General features: G+C 42.1%; 1 long non-coding RNA gene across 5 annotated transcripts; it reads right to left on the bottom strand.

The window, feature by feature from the left end:
* Positions 1-4396: 4396 nt before the first annotated feature.
* On the bottom strand, positions 4397-21130 carry LOC106576869 (uncharacterized). Of its 5 annotated transcripts, XR_014381349.1 has the most exons (5): positions 16617-21130; positions 16274-16384; positions 15915-16016; positions 6731-15626; positions 4397-4531 (listed from the first exon to the last, which is right to left on the bottom strand). It is a non-coding gene; the product is annotated as an uncharacterized LOC106576869 (long non-coding RNA). The 5 variants fall into 5 exon arrangements; XR_014381348.1 differs by having other exon boundaries at positions 6731-16016; XR_014381347.1 differs by having other exon boundaries at positions 15915-21130.
* Positions 21131-23637: the final 2507 nt, after the last annotated feature.

Raw genomic sequence — 23637 nt, 5'->3', positions numbered from 1 at the left:
CCATTACCGTACTTAGAAGCATGTCAAACGCTGTTTAAAATCAATTTTTAGGCAATTTTTCTCGTAAAATAGCGATAATATTCCAACTGGGCAACGTTGTATTCATTCAAAGGCTGAAAGAAAAAAATTGAGAATTCTCGTGAATGCGCATCTCAGTCTCACTGTCCCCAGGCTGACCACTCACAAACTCTCCTGCTGTTCTTCGCCCAGAGACAGCAGACACCCCATTCCACTTTCTGGTGGCTTTAGAGAGCCAATGGAAGCCTTAGAAAATGTCACGTTACAGCACAGATGCTGTATTTTCGATAGAGATGCAACAGAAGGACAACAAATTGTCAGACAGGGCACTTCCTGTATAGAATTTCTCAGGTTTTGGCCTGCCATATGAGTTCTGTTATACTCACAGACACCTTTCAAACAGTTTTATAAACTTTAGAGTGTTTTCTATCCAAATCTACTAATTATATGCATAGTCTCGTTTCTGGGCAAGAGTAGTAACCAGTTTAAATCAGGTACGTTTTTTATCTGGCCGTGCAAATACTGCCCCCTAGCCCCAACAGGTTAATGAAGAGATAAACGATTATGCATATTTTTTTGTCATACAGTTAATTTACAAAAATCATGATTTAGCAAGCTAGCTTACTCGCAAACATTAGCCACCTAGCTGGCTAGCTTTATGGGTGTTGTGACATGAGTATGCAATTGTAATTCTGGTTGTTTACTGTTTTAGGGACTCCTGAAACAACCAGCAAACCAGGCTGTCATCTTGTGAAACAGTGGATGTAAAGAATCTAGCTAGCTAAAGATTTACTGCAAACTGAATGCACCATTTTGTAAGCTTGCCTAGCTGATATTTGCCATGCAATGCAGATAGATGAAGTAACATAGCTAGCTAACTATTTTGTGGTTTATTGTGCAGTGGAGGATAAAAATACCTGTATGCCTATGGATGTGTAGCTAGCTATGTAGCTGATCTGTGAATGGACCCTAAAACGTTTGGTATACATATTAGTTCAGAACCTAGCTATGAACCTCAGCTATCATAGCCAGTTGTATCAACTTCAAAACAGTCCGAATGACATTAATGAAGCCTATGGGTTGAGTAGAATATAATATAACTTTGTGCCAAGGATGCAAGTCGTATATACATGAAGTTATTACCATGCATGTGTTCCCCACATTGTAGCCTGCACATTTAATATATTCACTGATCATGTACTCTACCTTGGCAAATAAAGGTGCAGTTCAGGTATGAGTGTCTTTGAGATACATTCAGTCATATCCAATACCAGGAATATCAAATTCCAGTCTTTGAATGATGCCATGTCTTCATGTATGAATACAATTATACATTTCAACAGTGTTTACCAATCTTGGTCCTGGGACATCAATGGTTACACATTGTATCTATGCAATAGACTAGAAACATGATTTAAAGGCTGATTTGTAATTCATATATACAGAAATGTAATTTAAAAAACAGTACACTACACTTCCTATGCATCATGTAAATACTCTAAAACCAGTTCATCTCAATATCTAATTTCCTTCATCTGCACTGATCTGATAAACACAGGATAGGTGTAGTATTTAATCAAAGGAGAGACTTAATTTCAACAAGTAGAGAATGTGAAACGCTTTATTGAAATTTCATTATCCAAGTGTTATAAATACATAATACATGCATTATAAATACAAGTTCAATCTGTACTTCAATGCACATCTGGTGTGCATTATAAAAACAGAGGAAGAAAGAGGTGGCGAGAGAGGTGTAAAAGACAAAGGGAAAGAGGTAAGAACAGAGAGGCAGGGAAGGCAGCATATGATTATTGAATCACAGTGCTACCCTAATATTCTCTCAGTTCATCACAATTACATAATAGTGTCTCTAGTGGTGTCTCCTAACCAGGAGAGAGGGATGAAGTGAGGAGATAGACTGTTATTGTGAAAATAAGGTACTTAAAGGGACAGTGTTCAACAGGAATCTGTGTGTGTGGCCTCACCTAAGTGGCTGCAGAGTATTTTATGCTGAAAAACATGCACAGACACGAGCGTAGTTATTGAAATAATTAAGTGGTTGGCCCTCTTGCCTATTCTTTGAAGGTCGAAGGAGCCACAGTTATATACCTGAGCCTGCTTACTACACATAACAATCCATGAGTGTGTAGGTGTGGGTTATAGGGTACCTAATTGTTCTACATATTTTCAATATGGGTGACTTAAAATAGCAGCAGACTTCTCCTCTGACACACTGTGTCGAGCTGCAGATCCCCTTCTGGTCCTCGTGGCCATCCTCATGAAGTTATGCAGGACACAGGTACCCTTCACACGCCTGAATTCCTCCAGGAAGCAGTCCCAGATGGCCCTGGTCACCCAACCTTGCAGTGCCCTACACAGTAACTGTAGGCAATCGTTTTGAAGGAATCTTCAGTTACAAGGTATCTGTAGGAATATGGAAGATAATGTCATTATTATACTTTTACATCACCAGGTCATTGTGGATTGCTAAAGTATAATATCCCTTATAACAAATCATGATAACATTGGATTGATAGATGCACGTGCACACACGTGAAAATAGCAGGATCATATCAAGGATAGCATCACAAATGAATACATAAATATCACTTGAAGCTTAAGGATAAGTTGATCATTTGAATCAGCTGTGCAGTGCTAAGGCAAAAACAAAAATGTGCACCCCTTTGAGTCCCCAGGACCAGGATTGAGAACCACTGCTCTGCATTGGGACATCTTCATCTGCAGACAGGTTTTCACAGCTCTCTGTATCTGAGGACAGAAAACCTCACAAGAAACAGACTTCATTGTACTCAAATTAGACCACCCAGAATATTATGTTACTATTATATCTGTCCTCACTTCTAGGGACTGGAACTACACAGAATAGCCTACTCTCTCACTTTGACAGTTGGGGCTGCTGGCCTTTCACCCTCCTCTATGGCTGTTACCAGCTACCTACAAATGCATTTTGAGTTTTTTAAAGGTGATAAATAGATCAAGATAGCTAGCTAATATGAAGTTAGGTAGCTGGTGATATTGAATGATATTGAATTCACTTAGCCAGCTATCTATACAGTATGTAAAGTTGGCTAGATAGCTAGCTAGCTACATTAGCAGCTAATTTGAGTTAGCCTGCACTGGAGCTAGTTGGCTAATAAATCTTTTTTTTTTTTACTATTTTACTTACTTGAATAGGTTCTCCCAGCCATGTGGACGATTGGAAACAGGGCAGCAAAGTTTGTTTGTTACCAGAGCGTTTTAGAACATATTACTATGTAACTATTTACCCATTTAATAACTGGACCTTCATACAAACTTGCTATGTTGAATTCTTGACGCACAACTGAAGGTGCTGCTATATTCTGCCATGTCCTGCCAGCACGCCCACAAGCGAGCCACTCTGAGCGGCCTAAGCAGCACGCGGCAATTTACCGCTTGCTAGTGAACACCCAGGGTAAGGCTCCATTTCATTGACTCGCGTCACCTCCTCCATTCAGTCGCTTCACCTCCATTCAGTCAGCGATGTTGATGGTCGGTCGGTAACCCTTACACCATAACCCTCAATGTCAAATGGAGGCGCAAGCAGACGGCTTCAAAGTAGGCCTACGACTACTTTCCATTCGGAAATTCCTGGATGCCGCCATCAAAAGTGCCCTTCATTGCAAAGTCTGCCTCCGCGAAGTGCTGTCTGCAGATCCTGCTAGCTCGAGCTGGCACATCCTTCCTCTTCAGGACATGGAGCCACTTCTTCAAAAGTTGTGGGTCCTTGGGCAGCCGATGGTTGTTTACCGAGGGATTTTTTTGAGCCAATTCATACAGCCTGGCACTATACAGTCCATGTTTGAATTACTACTTGTTCTTGCCATCTTCGTTGTCCTCAACCTACCTTACTCTTCAATTCACTCTCCGCGCAAAAACTCAATACCACAGACAATTTGCTGATTCCTGCCCATGACGCACTGGCGTTAGTCATTACTATGGCAATTTAAAATGGCGCTGGCCATAGCATCAAATAAACCTTGTCGACGACCAAAATACTAAATATAGAGATGTTTTTATGTTAAATACACATGTATAGTATTAGTGGATTGAATACATGTACTTCCTAAAGTGTTTCCATTCCCCTTTAATCTCTTAACTAGATTGTTCAATCTGACATGTGTCAGCGTAATTGGAGTGAGGAGGGAATATAAGAATGTGATCAACGTTCTGTTGGTTCCACATGGAATGGTAGCGATGGTTTAGAATACATTTGTTTTATCATGTAGATGTGGTTGACTTGTTGTGGTGCTGGTGTGAGACCTGGAACAGTCTGCTGTAAATCTCTGCCTATCACGACTCAGGATATGACCCAGATGCAGACACAGGAGGCAGATAGTACAGTTCTCAGATGATTTATTAGAAACATGGGGCAGGCAAAGGGCAGGTCAAGGGCAGGCAGAGGTTCGTGATCAGGTCAGAGTCAGGCAGGTACAGGATGGCAGGCAGGCAGAATGGTCCGAACAGGGAAAAACTAGGAAACAGAACAAGAGAAACAGGAAGGCAGGAAAGAACGCTGGTAAGACCTGACAGGACAAGATGAACTGGCAACAGGCAAACAGAGAACATGTATAAATACACAGAGAATAATGGGAAGATGCACATGCTGTGTTAGCATTGTAGCAGGTGCAACATTTTTACAGAGGGTTTAGCACATTTTTCCAATTTGTCTGCCTCTTCAGTCCAGGGTGCATTGCAAGGTGCCGCTGCCAGAGATATTAGAGAAAGGAATCCAATGAATAAAGGAACATAACACCCCACCCAGCAGACTGTCGACCAATCGCGTTCACGTTGTCATGCTGCTAATCTAATCGTCGTGCAATCCCTTCTCAAAGTCAGTGTATATGTCGAGAAACATACCGATTTTCCTCGAAGATACGTAATGTCATGATTCCAAAGCAATACGATATTACAGATAGCTATATTACAGATAGATATTTCTCTCACATCAAGGAAACGATTTGTAATGTTGTACTTCTTGTTGACAAAATTTGTGCTAATGTTGGGTTTTTGAGCTAGTGCCAAATAGACTCCCATTCATTCCTTGAAGAGCGCTCCTTGTTCCACAATCGCACAGAATGAACCGCTCGGCCCATTGGACGTAGCATATCAATGTTTCCCATCTCCTTAAAAGTGTATCTGCCATTGTGAATGTCAGATTCCACTCTGTGAGCCACAATCTGCAGGTTGAATTTGGGGAGATTACGGAGTCCTAAATTGACAGTGCAGTTTGTTTAGGCGATTTTACAGCTAACTAGCTACTTCACATGCTGATATTGTCTTTGGTATTATTGTATGTAGTTATGTTTGCTAGCTAGCTATCTAGCCATCCAGCCCATAGAGAGAGCATTGCATTGTGGAGTTTGTAGTCGACTTTGTAACGGCCGTCGTATGAATTGGACCAAGGCTCAGCGGGTATGTGAATGCTCATTTTATTTAACACGAAAAAACAAGAAACCGATGAACGGATGACAAACAGCCTTGTAGGCTCACACAGCAGTACAAAGAACAATCTCCCACAATCCCCAAAACAAACAATGTCCTAATTATAGGACCTTCAATCAGAGGCAACGATAACCAGCTGCCTCCAATTGAAGGCCCCAATCCCAAATACTAAACATAGAAATAAACACCCTAGAAACAGACAGAACTGTACAACATAGAACTAAACCAAAAACCCCGGAAACATAAATAAAACGCCCCTCTACATAAACACACTCAAAACCATATAAAACAAATACCCCCTGCCACGTCCTGACCAAACTATAATAACAAATAACCCCTTTACTGGTAAGGATGTGACAGACTTGACCTGCCACAGATTTCCATAATGATTTTCCATGTTGCTACCACCCTTATTATTTTGCCAATATGAGAAAAAAAATTCACAAAAAATATTGTTCTCATATTTTTGAGTTATTTAACACTGTACATTAAAGGAATGAGTGGTTTTGGGTGGATTTCTCCTTTAAGTTTAGTAAAATAAGCAAATCATGAATAGAAAAGTATCAAATTAAATCACACTGCAAGATTGAGGTTTGCAGTATTTTCTGCACTTTGCACAATTCTTTTGAAGTATGAATTGTCACCCAGTATGTGTTACCTGTAAATCACTCTGAAAGGGTTTTGTAGATGACCATGTGATTGCTATTAATCAAATCAAAATGTATTTGTTGTGTACACAGATTATCAGATGTTAAAGCATGTGCAGCGAAATGCTTGTGTTTCTAGCAATGCAGTAAATGTCGAACAGTATAATACTAATACATAAATAATCCCATGGAAAAAAAGAAGACAAAAGAAATATCAGAATGAGCAATGTCAGAGTTGGGAATATAAATATGTGGTGCATATATATATATATATATATATATATATATATACACACACACACACATTTTATTCGTGGAGTGCCTTTATTACAACTGTGAAACATGAAGGATATGTGTTGGTACGCGGTAACATAATGACAAAATAAAATAAATACTCCAACCACCAAGACGCAGTCAGCAAGATGTTCGGTCAAATTATGAAAACATCAGTAGCCTTAACATCATTATAAGCGCCAAGTATATAATAGTGAAAATCTGCACAAAAGCAATAATGGCATTATAATGAATGTGTCGATATGACAGCAGTCAAAAATAGTCAACTATTGATAGGTCATGCTTACATGGTGTGCGTCTTCACGCAATGGCATCATGTCCGCATTCAGTTGTACAACTGACTAGGTACGCCCCTTTCCTTTCCTTTCCATGTCACATAACAAAAGATGGTGAGTGCGTTGCTGATGTTGTTTTTTGCTTGAGATGTAGGGTGTGCTCTTTCAGTGATGACATTTTGTGCTGATAATCGGCTGTAGCATTGTCACTGGCTTGTTCTATCCAAACGGTGCCCTCCCTTCCTCCTGTCTCAGCGTTTCACAGAGGTGTGGACTCGAGTCACATGACTTGGACTCGAGTCAGACTCGAGTCACAAATATGATGACTTGCAACTCAACTTTGGCTTTAACACCAATGACTCGTGACTTGACTTGGACTTGAGCCTTATGACTCGACCTGACACCCTCCAAGCCCAAATATTAAAAAGGATGCTATTAAAATAAGTGTGCAGCGCATCAACTCGTCATTTAACGGATTACAGTTTGAATCGTACAGCAGCCAATCAAATTGTGCCAGCAGAGAAAAAGTTGTGCGTGGCAGTGCAGAGGAACGTCGGCGGGTGAATTCAGCCCTTGGAAAGATGATACCCGAAATTTTTATTTTCGGATATAAAGACGACGTCGTTTCAACTTTGTTCAACATAGCCGACAACTATATATTGTATTACTTTACTAGTGTATCATGTAGGCTAGCGTAACATTAAATCAATGAGCCTTAAGTGCGCGAACGTGATCATTGCACCCAAGATTGAGCTACAACTGGCTAGGCAGTTGTTAGCCTAAATCCTGCCTGATGTTCCTAAAACAAGTTTGGGCGATTGTGGTTGGGCGATTGTGTACAGGTATAAGCCTACATCCGATTGTGCCCCATAGCGATCCTCGATCACTATTGGGGGAGGTCTTTCTCATGGCTACCCATGTATTTCCATGGAAATATAACATTTATTTGGATAGTAATAAATATATAGATATTTTAAAAGCATTCATGATTTGCGTGAATGTAATATACTAACTATTACTCGTTAAAAATATGAAATGGTATTATATTTGGTGAAGAGCACATTATGACTTGTTTAGGACTCGAAACTCAAAGTTAAAGACTTGAGACTTGACGGTCTTGACTCGGACTTGCCTGTCTTGACTTGGGACTTGAGTGCTAAGACTTGGGACTTACTTGTGACTTGTACAACAATGATTTGGTCCCACCTCTGGCGTTTCATTTGGTGATGGCGCGGGGATATCAGGTTTCAGGTAAGACCCAGGTACAGGCTGTGTTGAGGTAAATGTTTATTGCAACAACAGGGGCAGGCAAACAGGTCAAGGCAGGCAGGGGTCCATAATCCAGAGTAGTGGGGCCAAGGTACTTGAACAAACAAGACGAACTGGCACAGGCAGACAGAAAACACCCAGGGGATAGGTGGGGAAATAGGCGACACCTGGAGGGGGGTGGAGACAAGCACAAGGACAGGTGAAACATATCAGGGCGTGACAGGGGACCTGCTCAGTGAAAACCGTTCTGGCTTTTTTGTCCTTAGGCCTCAGAGATGTAGGTTCAGGCTGAGGCTCAGAATCAGAAAATAATCTGAATTTCTCCACCATCTGAGTCATTTTCATTCAGATTTTGTAGCAATGCTAACGCAGCATGTGCATTTATTTGTCTTGAACTGTAGTTGAATACCCATACTAACATACTGTATACTGCATAATAAGATGGCACCAAAGAGGATGGCTGACGTTTTACATGCCCATAACCAATTGTGCTATTTTGGTCATTTTTTTGTAACTTATTTTTTTACTTATTTTGTACATAATGTTGCTGCTACCGTCTCTTATGACCGAAAATAACTTCTGGACATCAGAACTGGAAGAAGTTTATTCCTTTAACGAGTCCGAAGAGAAAGATATACTGCTCTCCTGGGAACAGGCCCAGATCCCCGTCAAAGGCAGAGGAAAAGAGCACGCAGATCGGGCTGCCTTTTGAGAATCCATAGGCGAGCAAGTAAACTCCCACTGCAATCAATTCTACTTCCTAACATGCATTCATTGGAAAATACAATTGAGGATCTACTATTATCCTACCAACTGGACATTAAAAACTGTAGTATCTTATGTTTCACCGAGTCGTGGCTGAACGACGACAGGGATAATATAGAGCTGGAGGGATTTTCAATGCACAGGCAGAATAGAGAAACTATGTCTGGTAAGACGAGGGTTTGGGGTGTGTGTCTTTTTGTCAATAACAGCTGGTACGCAATGTCTAATATTAAAGAAGTCTCAAGGTATTGCTCGCCCGATGATAAGCTGTCGACCACGCTATGTACCAAGAGAGTTCTCATCTATATTATTTGTAGCCGTCTATTTACCACCACAGACCGATGCTGGCATTAATACCGCACTCAACCAACTCTATAAGGCTATAAGCAAACAAGAAAATGCTCACCCAGAAGTGGCGCTCCTAGTGGCCGGAGACTTTAATGCAGGCAAACTTAAATCCGTTTTACCAAATTTTTACCAGCATGTCACATGTGCAACCAGAGGAGAAAAAAATAAATAAAACTAGACCACCTTTACTCCATACACAAAGCTCTCCCCCCGCCCTCCATTTGGCAAACCTGACCATTATATCCTTCTGATTCCTGCTTACAAGCAAAAACTAAGGCAAGAAGTACCAGTGACTCGCTCAATATGGAAGCGGTCAGATGACACGGACGCTATGCTACAGGAATGTTTTGCTAGCACAGACTGGAATATGTTCCGGGATTCATCCAATGGCATTGAGGAGTATACCACCTCAGTCACCGGCTTCATCAATAACTGCATTGACGACGTCGGCCCCATAGTGACCGTATGTACATATCCCAATCAGAAGCCATGGATTACAGGCAACATCTGCATCGAACATAAGGCTAGAGCTGCCGCTTCCAAGGAGCGGAACACTAATCCGGACGCCTACAAGAAATCTCGCTATGCCCTCAGACAAACCATCAAACAAGCAAAGCGTCAATAAAGGATTAAGATTGAATCCTACTACACCGGCTCTGACGCTAGTCGGATGTGGCAGGGCTTGAAAACTATTACGGACTACAAAGGGAAACCCAAACACGAGCTGCCTAGTGACGCGAGCCTACCAGACAAGCTTTTATGCTTGCTTCGAGGCAAGCAACACTGAAGCATGCACGAGAGCACCAGCTGTTCTGGATGACTGTGTGATAACGCTTTCAGTAGCCGATGTGAGCAAGACCTTAAACAGGTCAACATTCACAAAGCCATGGTCAGATGGATTACCAGGACGTGTACACAAAGCATGCACGGACCAACTTGTAAGTGTCTTCACTGACATTTTCAACATCTCTCTGACTGAGTCTGTTTCAAACAGACCACCAGAGTCCCTGTGCTCAAGGAAGCAAAGATAACCTGCCTAAATGATTACCGCCCCATAGTACTCACGTTGTTAGCCATGAAGTGCTTTGAAAGGCTGGTCATGGCTCACATCAACAGCATCCTCCCGGATACCCTAGACCCACTCCAATTCGCATACCACCAACAGATGACACAATCTCAATTGCAATCCACACTGCCCTTTCCCACCAGAACAAAAGGAACACATATGTGAGAATGCCCATGAAGCTCATCACTCAGCTAAGGACCTTGGGACTAAACACCTCCCTCTGCAACTGTATCCTGGACTTCCTGACGGGCCGCTCCAGGTGGTAAGGGTAGGCAACAACACGTCTGCCACGCTGATCCTCAACACTGGGGCCCCTCAGGGGTGTGAACTTAGTCCCCTCCTGTACTCCCTGTTCTCCCACAATTGTGTGGCCAAACACGACCATTATGTTTGCTGATGACACAACAGTGGTAGGCCTGATCACTGACAACGATGAGACAGCCTTCAGGGAGGAGGTCAGAGAACTGGCAGTGCGGTGCCAGGACAACAACCTCTCCCTAAATGTGAGCAAGACACAGGAGCTGATCATGGACTACAGGAACAGGCCCCCATTCACATCAATGGGGCTGTAATGGAGCAGGTCGAGAGTTTCAAGTTCCTTGGTGTCTACATCACCAACAGTCTATCATGGTCTAAACACACCAAGACAGTCGTGAAGAGGACACGACAAAGCCTTTTCCCCCGCAAGAGACTAAAAAGATTTGGCATGGGTTGCCAGATCCTCAAAAAGTTATACAATTGCACCATCGAGTGCATCCTGACTGGTTGCATCACCGCTTGGTATGGCAACTGCTCAGCATCTGACCGTAAGGCGCTACAGAGGGTAGTGTGTAAGGCCCAGTACATCACTGGGGCCAAGCATCCTGCAATCCAGGACCTATATAAATAGGCGGGGTCAGAGGAAAGCCCACAAAATTGTCAAAGACTCCAGTCACCCAAGTCATAGACTTCTCTGCTACTGCATGGCAAGCGGTACCGGAGCATCATGTCTAGGATGAACAGGATCCTTATCAGCTTCTACCCCCAAGCCATAAGCCTGCTGAACAACTAATCAAATGGCCACCGGACTATTACATTGATCTCCCCATCCCACAATTGTTTGTACACTTATGCATGGTCACATCACCCCTACCTACACGTACAAATTACATCTAACCTGTACCCCCGCACACTGACTCAGTACCGGTACCCCCTGTATATGTACAGTTGAAGTCGGAAGTTTACTTAGCCAAATACATTTAAACTCAGTTTTTCACAATTTCTGACATTTAATCCTAGTAAGAATTCCCTGTTTTAGGTCAGTTAGGATCCCCACTTTATTTCAAGAATGTGAAGTGTCAGAGTAATAGTAAAAGGAAATTAATTCTTTCAGCTTTTATTTCTTTCATCACATTCCCAGTGGGTCAGAAGTTTACATACTCAATTAGTATTTGGTAGCATTGCCTTTAAATTGTTTAACTTGGGTCAAACGTTTCAGGTAGCCTTCAACAAGCTTCCCACAATAAGTTGGGTGAATTTTGGCCCATTCCTCCTGACAGAGCTGATGTAACTGAGTCAGCTTTGTAGGCCTCCTTGCTCGCACACACTTCAGTTCTGCCCACACATTTTCTATGGGATTGAGGTCAGGGCTTTGTGATGGCCACTCCCATACCTTGACTTTGTTGTCCTTTTCCCACAACTTTGGAAGTATGTTTCGGGTCATTGTCCATTTGGAAGACCCATTTGCGACAAAGCTTTAACTTCCCGACTGATGTCTTGAGATGTTGCTTCAATATATCCACATAATTTTCCTGCCTCATGATGACATGTATTTTGTGAAGTGCACCAGTCCCTCCTGCAGCAAAGCACCCCCACAACATGATGCTGCCACCCCCGTGCTTCATGGTTGGGATGATGTTCTTCAGCTTGCAAGACTCCCCCTTTTTTCCTCTTAACATAACGATGGTCATTATGGCCCAACAGTTCTATTTTTGTTTCATCAGACCAGAGGACATTTCTCCAAAAAGTATAATCTTTGTCTTCATGTTCAGTTGCAAACTGTAGTCTGGCTTTTTTATGGCAGTTTTGGGAGCAGCGGCATCTTCCTCGCTGAGCGGCCTTTCAGGTTATGGCGATATAGGACTCGTTTTACTATGGATATAGACACTTTTCTTCCCATTTCCTCCAGCATCTTCACAAGGTCCCTTGCTGTTGTTCTGGGATTGATATGCACTTTTCGCATCAAAATTCTCTAGGAGACAGAACACGTCTCCTTCCTGAGCGGTATGATGGCTGCGTGGTCCCATGGTGTTTAAACTTGCATACTATTGTTTGTACAGATGAATGTGGTACCTTCAGGCATTTGGAAATTGCTCCCAAGGATGAACCAGACTTGTGGTGTACAATTTCTTTTCTGAGGTCTTGGCTGATTTCTTTTGATTTTCCCATGGTGTCAAGCAAAGAGGCACTGAGTTTGAAGGTAGGCCTTGAAATACATCCACAGGTACACCTCCTATTGACTCAAATGATGTCAATTAATGATACCAATTAATGATGTCAATCAGAAGTTTCTAAAGACATGACATCCTTTTCTGGAATTTTACAAGCTGTTTAAGGCACAGTCAACTTAGTGTATGTAAACGTCTGACCCACTGGAATTATAAGTTTAATGTTCTGTCTGTAAACAATTGTTGGAAAAATTGTGTCATACACAAAGTAGATGTCCTAACCGACTTGCCAAAACTATAGTTTGTTAACAAGAAATTTGTGGAGTGGTTGAAAAACCACTTACACTTAGGTTGGAGTCATTAAGTTATGTAAACTTGTCTTCAACTGTATATTATTAGTTCATTTTAGTGTACTGTAAACAAATGTTAACCTTTCAGTTGAGCTTACTAGCTCTTCGCCTGTCTACTGGAAGTTGATGCTGTTGCTATGCAACGTCTTGCTAGTATAACAAATTACTATCTAGACATTTTACAACTTGTGTGTGTTCTTTAATTTAATCTGGAGTGACAGAGTGCACTCAGAGTGCTCTCTGGGCATTAGTAAATTCAGAGCCTTGTCAGATTGTCCCTTTGTAACTGGACGCTCAGGCTGTGCTTTTGGCTTTCCATAAGGAGTAGGGTTGATTTGAGCGTTCTGACCTTACAATGGCAGTCAAGCACCCCAGCTAACTTTGGCTAGCTTGCTAGCTACTTCCAGACACAAATGAGAGAACACCTCACTCTGACCATTTTACTCGCCCTAGCAGAGCTGGTAAAGCAGTTTATGTTATCCAGGATGTTGGTGACTGTAACTGTGCTTGCTGGCAACAATTTAACCCTTCCACACGTACCATCACACAATTGCGATCGTTCTACAGTGGTCCCTGAAGCGTACAATCACACCCGTGTGATTAGAATGCTTATTTAGAACGGCCAGTTTCGAATTAAGCAACAATCAGCATTTGAGCTGGCCACACTTTTTTCAGAAACACAGTTCTTACAATGTTATGTCCAGAATGTGAGCAGTTTATTTTTGGATGCAATGTTCAGATATTCACAGGAGTATCAATAGCATAACACAATCATCCAAACCAGAAAAATGTAGGTTACATTTGTCCTAGCGCTAATTTAGGAAAGATTGACGCAACACAAGCTGTCATATTTTATAACTCTCGGCTGACATAAACTACAATATGAATTAGCCAATAGCAATTACTATTTATAATTAATCACATCACGGGTGAGCTCACCATTGAACAAAATAATTGAGTAAAACACTTTCTAGAAATTGAAAGTAATCCGACTGTCACGCTCACTGTCCTCAAACTCCATGTCGTAAATCAACCAAGGCGCAGCGTGTCTGTAATTCCACATCCTTTATTGAAGGGAACCCGAACAAAACAATAAACAGGTAAACAGAAATGAACGTGACGCAACTGTGGCGCACACAGAAATAATTACCCACAAACACAGGTGGGGAAAAGGCTGCCTAAGTATGATTCCCAATCAGAGACAACGATAGACAGCTGCCTCTGATTGGGAACCATACCCGGCCAAAACAAAGAAATACGAAAACTAGATTGCCCTGCCCACCCCACATCACACCCTGACCTAACCAAATAAAAACAGCTCTCTAAGGTCAGGGCGTGACACCGACGTAGTTTCAGCGCGCCGCCATGCTTTTTATCCTCACAGAAACCAAAGATAATAAGAGAAGACAAGATGAGTTTGGTCTGTTTATAGTATGCATGTTGAAGGGGTGTGTCGTCTACCATCGTTCACATCCCACCATTCACTTCCTGAAGTTCTCAAAACAAAATTGTGAACCTTTACCCTCATTTTGTTGTAGTATCTTTGGTCCGACAGACAATTACGTGAAACCCAGTGTCACGTTCGTCTAAAGGAGTAGACCAAGGCGCAGCGTACTTAGAGTTCCACATGTTTAATAAATATGAAACTCACCAAAACAATACAGACGAAAACAAAGCGTGATGTTCTGTGCTGCTCACAGGCAGCTACACAAACACAAGATCCCACAAAGCACAGGTGGGGAAAAGGCTGCCTAAGTATGATTCCTAATCAGAGACAACGATAGACAGCTGCCTCTGATTAGGAACCATACTCGGTCCAAAACAAAGATATACAAAAACATAGAAAAAGGAACATAGAACGCCCACCCCAGTCACACCCTGGCCTAACCAAAATAGAGAACAAAACCCTCTCTATGGCCAGGGTGTGACACCCAGAAAGCATTGTATGTCAACAAACATGGCTCCACACATAGCTGGAATTAGCTTAGCTCATCATAATCAGTACAACCTTCAAAAAAGTATTTTATACACTTAATATGTGCCCATTACAATCTATGCAAGAATCGTAATGCATGATTTATCACCGGAACTTGAAAAACATGAATAAAACAGTAAATATATCAATAATTACCACACAAAACATTTTCTGATAGTGATTTATTGATACAAATGGCGTGGGCAGGCAGTCAATCACGTAACCTCTCACTAACACTCTGAGCCATTCAGTGTTGTTGTTCATGTATGTAACTAGTGAGCTAAGCTGTAGCATTAGCAATGTCTTTCAAAAGGAGACAACTCACAAATGCGGAAATTCTGGAGATTTTTTTTAAAAATTCTGACAATGAGTCTGAAAGTCAGGTATCAGATTCTGACAGTGACGGTGAGGAGCTAGTGAAATGTATACCTTCCTGGTGACAGTCCTTCTCATGGGGATAGTAAAGAAGAACTCACTAAGAGAGTACTGGAGCACAGATCCTATGTTTGCAACTCTTTTCCCAAGACCGCTTCCTAGTTCTGCTGCAATGACTGCATTTCATCATCAATGCTACTGCCATCCTAAATGATCCGTTATACAAAATAAGACATGTCAACAGTTGGCAGTAAAGTTGCATGAAAAATGAGACATCCATGTCCTCTCCACTGTCCATACAACAACCATGTCGGCCACAGGGAAGGTGGACCACCTGACGGGAGAGAGAAAAATCAATCCAGACTGCGTGCTTGACTATAACCTCGAAATGGGGGCAGTGGATAAGGTGGACATGATATACAGCTTTGTGGAATGCACTCAGAAAACAACCAAGTGATAAAATAATATATTTTTCCATCTGATCAACGCAGCCCTCAATGGCCACATAGTTCACCACCAACTAACAGGTGAGATGATTAATGAACAAGGGATTTTTTGTAATTGGACATACAGTTCACATGCAAATCACATACAGAAACTATTAATATAATAAGGCACTTACTTTGATAAAAACACAGCCTGGATTTGAACCAGGGTGTCTGTAGTGATGCCTCTCGCACTGAGATGCTGTGCCTTAGACAGCTGCACCACTTGGCCAGGGTAGCTTATAAAATACAACAAGCCAATACTTCTCTGATGCAATTAGCATTGTTTTACAGAGCTAATAGAAGAATGTAGCTAGCTACATAAGCATGATTGAATATAACACCATAAAGGTTATGAAATGTGCAATGTTACCTCGTGTGTCTGCGGTTATAAGGAATACAGACAAATATATTATGCTCCATACACACAGTCAGCTACAGTAGAAACGGTATAACACAACATACAGAAACTATTAGAACGTAATAAGGCACTTACTTTGATAGAAACAAGGTCTGGATTTGAACCTGGGTGTTTAGTGACGCCTCTAGCATTAAGATGGAGTGCCTTAGACAGCTGCGCCAATTGGGAGTCGTAAGGCCAGGGTAGCTTCAAAATACAACACATGCTAATAATTCTCTGGTGTAATTAGCATTGTTTTCCAGAGCTAATAGAAGAATGTAGCTAGCTACCTAAGCATTGATTATAACACCATAAATGTTATGAAATGAGTAACGTAACCTTGTGTGTCCGCTGTTATAAGGAATATAGACAAAAATATTATGCTACAGTAGAAATGACATGACATGCAGAAACTATTATAACGTAATAAGGCACTTACTTTGATAGAAACGATATTATTGGTAACGAAAAAACAACTACGACTGTGATGCAGGCAACAGACGGAAAATGTGAGCACGTGTGTGCAGGATGGGAGATGAGCAAATGTCTGCAGACTTGAACTGCACAAACAATTGGGAAGTGTCTGGGTCAGAAATCTCGAAAAAATGAATTGGTCCGCAAAAGTAAAAATGACTACTTTTATGTGAATGAATGAGATGGAACACACCTCAATTCAAACTGTTCTTAGAAAATAAAAAACTTGTTAGAAAAGATTTTGACATTGACAAGTTGAAAACAGCCTATAAATAAAACAGGCTGCGTGCCTTGGTTTAAGGGCAGCGCGGATTAAATGTGCTGTTGCGTAACAATCACATTCTGGAATGGAGAGAATGTTCTAACATCACGTGCATAAAAAAAAAAACCAACATTTCCAAAAAGTTTTGTAGTTGTAAAAAAAATAATAATTGCAGCAGAGAAAAAAACGAGCTCTGGTGGTAAGGGCTTTTTATTCCGACCAATCAGGTAAGGTGTAGTCATTCTTGAACGTGCTTTCACGTTTCACATGGTTCCGTTCTGGCTAATGGTTCTTACGTTATGTAACGAAACAATAGGTGTAGCTATGTACTTGTCATTCGGTTGAGACTAACATTAGTTTAGAAAATAATTGTTTGCGATGTATATTTGGTTTGTTGGTTGGCTTTGCTAGTTAGCAAGCTGCGATCTCTGCTCAAGTTAGCTTACATGCTAATAATGTTTTGAGAAGAACATGGCTAGTTCCCTGTATAATCCAGACAAGAGAGGATGGGGAATAAGATTAGTTGTGCAGTTGCTTCATCTGGCTGATGCATTGCCCAGGTGAGATGAGAGCTGACTGCTACAGAGATAAAAAGGTGAGATCGCTCAGATGATGTAGATGTGGTGGTTTCAAATATAAAAATTACTACAGATAGCTAGCTCTATCCACACTTTCCTGAAAATGGTTCTGATATTTTATTTAGCTAGTTGATGTTGTTCTAGCTAGCTCAACCAAAGCAGGCTTTTCTCCACCTTGCTGGTCTGCAGATGCATGACTAGATGATCATAATATTGTGGCTGTAACATTTACCGGACACCGGAACAGCAACAACTAGCTAGCTATATCAGATAGACATTTTCAGGAAAAGCAGCTCATATAGCAAGCCAATAAAAGGAATATCATTGCATTGGTTTGACATTGACATCTATCTATCTAATCAAGATAGAATCTGAGAGATCTCACCTTTTTATATCTGTAGCACTTGGCTCTCATCTCGCCTGATGAAGCAACTGCACATCTAATCTTCTTCCCAATCCCTTCGTCTTGATGCTACAGGGAGCTAGCCTGTTCTCCTCAAAACATTATTAGCAAGCTAGCTAACATTAGCCAACTTGAGCAGAGATTCCAGCTTGCTAACTAGCAAAGCCAACCAACTACACACCATATATAGTATACACAGCGTAAACAGTTATTCTCTAAACTAATGTTAGTCTTCACCAAATGTCAAGTACATAGCTAGACCTATCGCTCTGCTACACAACGTAAGAACCACTAGCCAGACCGGAACACTGTGAAACGTGAAAGCATATTCAAGAATGACAACACCTTACCTGATTGACCGGAAGAAAAAGTCTTGTCTACCAGAGCTCGTGTTTTTCTATGCTGCTTGCTTGCACCATTATTTTTCAGAACTATAAAACTTTTGGCAGAGTTTAGTCGCCAAGTTAGTGCCAAAACTCTGAGCGCACAGATTCGACATCGGCAAATGTATTTTTTATTCACAGAATAAGATTCATCAGTCGCAAGTTTAATAAATGAATTGCATTAATTCTCAAATTTAGTTGCATGCTTGCTAATCTTATTGAATTTATTCACATATCATCTTACATGTTTGCAAGTGTTGTTGCATTTATTCTCAAAAGTTACGTTTGCAAAAGAAATTGCAACTACAAAATTCATTAAATGCTTGTACACTTAAGTCACTATTTTATCTCCAAATTTGGGTTTAGGATGAGAGGAATGCATCCAGAGGATAACATGTCTGTCTTTCTATATGTCCATCTTTCAGTGAGATGAGGTATGTTCCTCAGTGTTTGTTTGACAGTGGAACCACACATCCCTGGTTTCCTGGTTCTAGAGCTCCTAATGACAGTGTAATATCCGGGGGAAAGTCTACATGACGACAGTCTCGCTTCTTAATATGAAATCTGATGATGTTGCTGAATTATTGACAAAAACATTTCCTGTGCCCAATGTCATCCTCATTGTCTTTTTTATTATCAATCAGCAAGATAATTATCACTTGGCTGGAGTGACTACAGTACATCATGCATTACATCCCCCTACAGAGTGCTTACAACTCTTGAACCACTGAAATTCAAAGCCACACAGTGACAGTGGCTTGATGATCTAACTACAGTAATTATATCAAATACTGTATAACATTTATTACATTTATAGGTGACTCCCGAATGGTCACTGAGTATTTATGAAACCCCCATTTCGATTGTTATCTGTAGAATTCTCTACATATTATTCTGCTTTTCTCCATGTTCTTCTGTAGTGATATAGCTGAAACAGAGGCTGTAGTCAGCTGAGAGGATCAGATGTGCTTTTAATGTCAAGTAGACCAGTATTCCCCTTTTCACTCTTTTTTCCTTCTTCAACCCCACCACACCCCTCCTTCCTTTCTCTCTCCTGCTCTCCTCTCCTCACCAGCTTCCTCTTGTCAAGAGGGGGTTTCTCCCTCCAAATTCACACTGGGACTGTGTGTTAGGTCTTCTATAGAAGGCTGTGAACTAACTCGGCTTAAGTTCAGGGTCGACTCATTGCCAGTTCCTCTTGGGTAAAAAAAAATATTTCTTAACTTGATGGGTCACAAGACAATTAAAAAGACAAACACACAATCCTCACACCCCCAGTAACCCCCATGTATCACTTACATAAACCCTTCGAGGGTGAGCTACAGTCTTACAGTATTTATTGCAGGAGGTTTGTCAGGACAATCCCAGCAAACAGGGGACATCCAAAGGACATTAGGAGACGTTCCCATTAGGTCCCTTTCAGGGTTTCCGTGAGGATAATTGAACATGACGTTAACCCCGGGACCATAAGGTGACGTTCAGTACAGGTCCTGGTCAGTCGCAGTATAACATTAGAATAAGGTATTTTGATGTCCACTAGGGAAGGTTACAAATAAGTTCCTATTTGGTTTTGATAGGACGTTATCATTCAATGACCACTTGGCGAAATTTCCGACAGGTCCTAGGTTGTTACAGACAGAACATTACAATAAGATCTTAGCATGACCATAAGGGGACATTACAAAAAGTTCCCCGTGTTGTTATATTCAGGACATCCAGCTAACACAAGGGGACATCCAGTACAGGTCCTTATTGGCTACCGCCAAAATGTTACAATAAGATCTTTGAATGACCATTAGGGAACATTCTCCTCTTGACATCCAACGAACACACAGGATGTTCCATAAAGGTTCTAATTCGTTTGCTAATGCCAGGATATTGTGTCAGAGGGTTTTGTCAAGTTCCTGGTACGCTCCAGGCATGTCATTTTAGGAAATTCTCAGGACAATTGGTGTACCAGTCCTCAGGATGTCACGTGATGGTTACAAGGGAACGTTCTCTGGTGGACTTTTGTCTAGTTCCCTGTAAGCTACTAGGATGATACTGATGTCCATGTCAGGACTTTTTTTGAATATTCTCACAACATACATTTTACTAGCACTTAGGACGTTGTGTGATGGCCCAAGGAAACGTTCTCTAGGGGACCTTTGTTTAGTTCCTTGTAAGTTACCAGGACAACACTGAGAAGACGTCTTCAAGACGTTCTCAGGACATTTGTTTAACCAGTCGTCAGGACATTGCGTGATGGTCCTCTGAGAATGTTCTCTGGGGGGCCTTTGTGTAGTTCAACCAAATCAATCAATCAAATGTATTTATAAAGCCCTTTTTACATCAGCAGATGTCACAAAGTGCTATACAGAAACCCAGCCTAAAACCCCAAACAGCAAGCAATGCAGATGTAGAAGCACGGTGGCTAGGAAAAACTCTAGAAAGGAAGAAACGTAGGAAGTAACCTAGAGAGGAACCAGGCTCTGATGGGTGACCAGTCCTCTTCTGGCTGTGCCGGGTGGAGATTATAAGAGTATATGGCCATTTAAAGCCAAATTGTTCTTCAAGATGTTCATAGATGTTCAAACGTTCATAGATGACCAGCAGGGTCAAATAATAATCACAGTGGTTGTAGAGGGTGCAACAGGTCAGTACCTCAGGAGTAAATGTCAGTTGGCTTTTCATAGGCGAGCATTCAGAGGCCGAGACGGCAGTTGCGGTACGGAGTGAGATAGAGTCAAAAACCGGTCAGGGATCCTTAACCGCAGGAAGAACAGTTGAAACTGGAGCAGCAGTACGACCAGGTGGACTAGGGACAGCCAGGAGTCATCAAGCCAGGTAGTCCTGAGGCATGATCCTAGGGCTCAGGTCCTTTGGGAGGGGAGGGAGAGAGAGAGAGAATTAGAGGAAACATACTTAAATTCACACAGGACACCAGATAAGACAGGAGAATTACACCAGATATAACAGGCTGACCCTAGCCCCCTATTGCAGACTATTGCAGCATAGATACTGGAGACTGAGACAGGGGTGGGTCACCGTGGCCCCGTCCGGCGATACCCACAGACAGGGCTAACCAGGCAGGATATAACCCCACCCACTTTGCCAAAGCACAGCCCCCACACCACTAGAGGGATATCAACAGACCACCAACTTACTACCCTGAGAGAAGGCTGAGTATAGCCCACAAAGATCTCCTCCACCGCACGAGCCAGAGGGGGCTCAAAACAAGACAGGAAGATCACGTCTGTGACTCAACCCACTCAAGTGACGCACCCCTCCTAGGGACAGCATGGAAGAGCACTAGTAAGTCAGTGACTCAGCCCCCGTAATAGGGTCAGAGGCAGAGAATCCCAGGGCAGCGAGGGGAGCTGGCCAGGCAGAGACAGCAAGGGCAGTTCGTCGCTCCAGTGCCTTGCCGTTCACCTTCGCACCCCTGGGCCAGACTACATTCAATCATAGGACCTAGTGAAGAGATCAGTAGGGACTTAAAGGTTGAGACAGTCTGCGTCTCTCACATGGATAGGCCGAGCATTCCATAAAAATTGAGCTCTATAGGAAAAAGCCCTGCCTCCAGCTGTTTACTTAGAAATTCTCGGGACAATAAGGAGGCCTGCGTCTTGTGACCGTAGCATGCGTGTAGGTATGTACGGCAGGACCAAATCAGAGAGATAGGTTGGAGTAAGCCCATGTAATACTTTGTAGTTTAGCAGTAAAACCTTGAAATCAGCCCTAGCCTTAACACGAAGCCAATGTAGAGAGACTAGCACTGGAGTAATATGATCCATTTTTTGGGTTCTAGTCAAGATTCTAGCAGCCATGTTTATCACTAACTAAAGTTTATTTAATGCTTTATCCGAGTAGCCGGAGAGTAGAGCATTGCAGTAGTCTAATCTAGAAGTGACAAAAGCATGGATTAGCTTTTCGGCATAATTATTTGAAAAATGTTTCTGATTTTTGCAATGTTACGAAGATTGAAAAAAACCTGTCCTTGAAAAAGTCTTGATAGGTTTGTCAAAGAGAGATCAGGGTCCAGAGTAACACTGAGGTCCTTCACAGTTTTATTTGAGATGACTGTAAAACCATCAAGATTAATTGTCAGATCCAACAGCAGATCTCTCTGTTTCTTGGGACCTAGAATTAGCATCTCTGTTGTGTCCGAGGTTAAAAGTAAAACATTTGCCGCCATCCACTTCCTTATGTCTGAAACACAGGCTTCCAGGATAGGCATATTTGGGGCTTCACCGTGTTTCATCGAAATGGACAGCTGTGTGTCGTCCGCAGAGCAGTGAAAGTTGACAATGTGTTTCCGAATAACATTTACATACATTTACATTTAAGTCATTTAGCAGACGCTCTTATCGAGAGCGACTTACAAATTGGTGCATTCACCTTATGATATCCAGTGGAACAACCACTTTACAATAGTGCATCTAAATCTTTTAGGGGGGTGGGTTAGAAGGATTACTTTATCCTATCCTAGGTATTCCTTAAAGAGGTGGGGTTTCAGGTGTCTCCGGAAGGTGGTGATTGACTCCGCTGTCCTGGCCTCGTGAGGGAGCTTGTTCCACCATAGGGGTGCCAGAGCAGCAAACAGTTTTGACTGGGCTGAGCGAGAACTGTGCTTCCTCAGAGGTAGGGGGGCCAGCAGGCCAGAGGTGGATGAGCGCAGTGCCCTCGTTTGGGTGTAGGGACTGATCAGAGCCTGAAGGTATGGAGGTGCCGTTCCCCTCACGGCTCCGTAGGCAAGCACCATGGTCTTGTAGCGGATGCGAGCTTCAACTGGAAGCCAGTGGAGAGAGCGGAGGAGCGGGGTGACGTGAGAGAACTTGGGAAGGTTGAACGGGCTGCGGCGTTCTGGATGAGTTCACTATATATTCTATAATTCTATCTGAAAACAATTGTAGTCCTAAAACGAAACCTTAGGGAATGTCAAAACTTACAACTGATTTGTCAGAGGACAAACCATCCACAGAGATTAACTGATATCTTTCCAACAGATAAGATATAAAGCAGGCAAGAACTTGTCCATGTAGACCAATTTGGGTTTCTAATCTCTCCAAAAGAATGTGGTGATCAGTGATGTCAAAAGCAGCACTAAGGTCTAGGAGCATGAGAACAGATGCAGAGCCTTGGTCTGATGCCATTAAAAGGTCATTTACCACCTTCACGAGTGCTATGAGGGGGTCTAAAACCAGACTGAAGCATTTCATATACATTATTTGTCTTCAGGAAGGCAGTGTGCTGCTGTGGAACAGCTTTTCAAATATTCTGAGAGGAATGGGAGGTTCGATATAGGCCGATAGAAATAAAGCCTCTCTTGAAAAAGGCAAAAACTGACACTTTTAGTGAGTTTGGTACACATTCGGTGG

This window comes from Salmo salar, chromosome 18 (genome assembly GCF_965601325.2).
Source record: "Salmo salar chromosome 18, fSalSal1, whole genome shotgun sequence".
In the NCBI taxonomy this organism is placed as follows: Eukaryota; Metazoa; Chordata; class Actinopteri; order Salmoniformes; family Salmonidae; genus Salmo; species Salmo salar.
Note: the sequence above shows the minus strand (reverse complement) of the source record. Positions and strands in the feature narration are given on the sequence as shown.